The sequence below is a fragment of the Poecilia reticulata genome, linkage group LG6 (assembly GCF_000633615.1).
Source record: "Poecilia reticulata strain Guanapo linkage group LG6, Guppy_female_1.0+MT, whole genome shotgun sequence".
NCBI classification, from domain to species: domain Eukaryota; kingdom Metazoa; phylum Chordata; class Actinopteri; order Cyprinodontiformes; family Poeciliidae; genus Poecilia; species Poecilia reticulata.
The window spans coordinates 12,732,534-12,736,284 of record NC_024336.1 but is presented as its reverse complement, the minus strand read 5'-3'; the positions used below and the strand labels follow the sequence as shown (position 1 = coordinate 12,736,284).

The following is a 3,751-nucleotide window of genomic DNA, read 5'->3' as shown; positions in this document are numbered from 1 at the left end:
AGCAAAAAAAAAAAAAAAAAAAATGAATAAGAATGTCTGGTCTGCTATGCAAGGACGCAGAGATGCTGTTGGATTCAGCACCTCACGCATGTAAGATATTCACCTGCGGGAGCATCTGTCTGACAGCCCCCCACCCCCTTCCCTCTTTTCGCACTACATCAGTCTTGGACCTTACTCACTAAGGCTTGAGTTGTTGTTCTGAGAAGTAAACATGTGCTATGGGACGTGAATGGCTAAGTTATCTTTTTATCCAATAAAAATGTCTTCTCGCTGGATCGATTGTTGTTGCTAGGAGACTGAAGCATCCTTTGGCAAGGGGCTACATCTCTCCACGTCTGTTGTTTCCCTCCCGTCTCCCTTTCTCTCTCATTTTTCTCTCTCTCTCTCTCTCTCTCTATCTCTCACTCACTTTCTCTATACACCTCGTGCACGCGAGTCCTCTTACACGTGCGCTTGCACATACACGCGCACGTCCACGGAGCTGGCGCGCTGAGCAGTGGCGCCCATCCTCTCCCTCAGTGCGACTCCTCCGAGGGATCAGGAGTAGACTAAGTCAAACTTCCAGAGGCTTAAGATTTGTGCGCAACCCTCGAAAAGGATTGAAGTCCTCAAGGTAGGTCCAAAAATTTTACACATTGCTCACTGGCKGGCTGTTGTGAAGCAGTATAAGATTACAGGTTAGGGGCGACAGAGTGCAGAGGAAAAATTGACAGTCCGAGAGCGTTCAAGTGCGCGTCAGCCATCCGTTTGGTGGGGAGCAATTGCTTTGAACTTTGCGCAGGATTTGAACACCCAGTTGTTCTGCACGCACGTACTTCTTATGCTTTTCATTTAATCAGATACAGATAGCGATCTAGGGGTTGTGATAGAGAGGTGGGGAAAAAAAAAAAAAACAACAACCTCGAAGCTAATATCTGCAGGAGATGGAGGATAAAGATAAAAGGGGGCTGAACAAAGAGTCTCTGCAGTTGCGTATTTTAGTTACACCTTGAAGTTTTTTTGGGTTCAGAGAAACAGCTCTAAGGCATGTCCCTCAGCTTTAGGCGTCCCATAGGGAGACAGGGGAGGGGGAGTGCGCTTCTAAAGGCGTACAGGTGGATCAGAGAAGCGGATCAGCTAACTGTTTATCAGCAGCATTACTCTCCCAACAGCCGCCCCGCACCTTGCGCCAGAGGACAGGCGCATGGACCAGGGCTGCAAAATGTAGCTGTCCTGATGTGATTTTTGCTGACTTTGGACAAGGACTCCTTAATGCACGAGCAAATTCGTGGTTTCCATATGCAAATGTATTAATGTAGCAAATACGTGAACTTAAAGGCTTGAAAACACATGTGGTCCATAGTGATTCCTCCCAAACAAACCTTATAATTTACCTGCAGTGGGAGCATAGGCGTAAATCCCGGGGGGTCGGGGAGGGACAGGACCCCCACAATCTTGGAAAAGTCTAGAATTGTCCCCCCCAAAGAAATCATGAAAGAGACCCTTGTATTTAAACAATAACAATATAGAAAAGGCAATATAAACAAAGACCGAAGTAAATCTGCCATGCATCTAAGAAGAAAAAAAAAAAAGAATTAATTGGCTGGGTCCCCCCCCCACTAATGTTAGAACAATGGTTCAGTCCAAAGTGAAGGAAGAGCAACAGCTGCGCTGTTGAATGGTAGGTACAGGCTCCGTTAGAGCCGCTGAAGTGAGGAGCTAGCTGTTGGTGTGGTTGTGCAGCACTAACAAAAAGCCCTCCAGTAAGTAAATAATTAAAGCAAAAGACATGTAACACGTTTTATTTACTTTCACTGCTCAATAGGAAGAAACACATTGGCAATAAACAGTTCGTTATTTCATTACTTTACCTGAATCATGAAGACTTCACACTGCCACCTTATGCYTTGGAAATCAAAGCTAGCTAAACTGCTACATTGCTTTCATAGACTTAGCTCCTTTTTCTGTCTAAGGTAGCCAATATTTAAATTATATTTAGCTCTCTAACTCTTACTTTAATAAGAATAATTTGTAACTGGAGGGAGCGACTGAGCGTTAGCACAGCTCTCTCTGTATGGGAGCCGAGAGCAGAGGGGCTTCTGCAGCTGGCAGTAAAAAAAAAAGTATGCCTTTATTTCTTACCATCTTCAACGTAGAGCCTTTAAAACCACAAAATAAAATCTGAATATTTTTCTAGAAAACTCTGGTGCTGACCTTTAAGTTTAAGTTATGATACTTCGAAATATTCAATTCCTACATATTTATAGGTTTTAACATGACAACCCCCCGCCCCCCCAAAAAAAGTGTACAGCAACTCAAGTATTAATTTAAATAACACATGACTTGTATTGAGAACCACTGCAATGCATCAGTATTTATGAGGAATTTTATTCAGTGGAGTTACTTATTAAAACTTGTTTTTATTTAGAGCCTTATGTTTTTGTAAATGTGTAGCAGAGATTAGATCTGTGACTCTGAACCAAACTCATAACTAAGCAACATTTGAATCTTAGTTTGACTTCTATGGGTCTAAGCAGGTTGTTTACTGAGAAAAACACTTTTGTTATTCATTGCTACTTACTAGTCATTTTTAATTGGTGCAGCTTGAACAAAAAAAATGTAAACCACATTTTACTGTAACTTTGCCGACCCCCCCCCTAAAATTGCTCTTAAAAAATGTCCCAGTTTATGGTCCCCCCCAAAAATGAGATGATATCTACGCCCTTGAGTGGGGGGTAATCAACTTTTATATTCTCAAATTTACCTGAAAGTATGCAACTGTTCTGGGTGAGCCCATTTGTTTGCATTACACAATTGTCTTTAGATATGTTCCACCTTGTTCCACCCATGTAGATGCTAATATTTTGATCAGCTTCAGCTTTTTCTGAGTGAAGCTGCCAGCTTAGGCTGAAATCACACCATTTTTGTTTTGCTAAAACAGTTTTGCAGTAAGACTTGATTATGGGAGTGGTGCAAAATGTTGGAGAAAAAGGTCGGGATTGACCTTTTTTGACTATAGCAAAAAAGGTTTAGTAGAAACAGATTTTTTTTTCTTTTTTGTGTCTATCTTTAGCAAAGAGTGAAATAAAGACATTTAATTAAACTCAATTTCTGAAGCTCATTTCAATAAGAAGAACATGTGTTAGTGTGTTTTGTAGCATTATGAATGAAATCTTTGTATTTTCTGTTTGTATTTTAGGGGTAGGATGAGCAAATTATGCATGTGYTTYATATAAATGTACACCTTGCTTATATTAAATTAAAACTTTCCTTAAAACRATTTTAAAATACTTGTATTTCTAGTTTCAATTTATGCATTTAAATATTAGTTTATTGTCGTACCTCTGATTTCGTGCTTTGAGTCACACCGAAATACATTTCAGTGTGTGCAGGCAGATGTTAAATGAATGTCCTTACCTGGTTGTGTAACTTGTTGAATAATCCATTATTTTTTTCTTAAAAAAATGTTTTTTGTGTGTTTTTGTAAGGGCTGTGGTGGGTGTTTATCTGCACTGTGTGGTCAAACATGGTGTAGCAGTCAGAGAGTTGGAGCCATGCTGAAAACCTGGTGGCCTTGTCAAAACTTGACGTTTTAGCGTGTTCAGTGATACATGTGTTTTTTGTGTTTGCGTGTGTGCGTATGCTTGCACATATGTCAGTGTATGTGCCAGTGTGTGAGCTGAAAAAAAAATCTCTTTTATATTGGCAGCTATACGTACTTGCTTTTGAGATTATTCATCACTGTGTATGTGTGTGTGTGTGTGTGTGTGTG

General features: G+C 40.4%; 1 protein-coding gene across 5 annotated transcripts in view; it reads left to right on the top strand.

The window, feature by feature from the left end:
• Positions 1-401: 401 nt before the first annotated feature.
• Positions 402-3,751, top strand: part of grm3 (glutamate receptor, metabotropic 3) — a 38,393-nt gene continuing 35,043 nt past the window's right edge. For all 5 annotated transcript variants that reach the window (XM_008411251.2, XM_008411249.2, XM_008411250.2 and 2 more), the window contains exon 1: positions 402-613. The gene's annotated coding sequence lies outside the window, so the exon portion shown is untranslated. The remainder of the gene's footprint in view (positions 614-3,751) is intronic.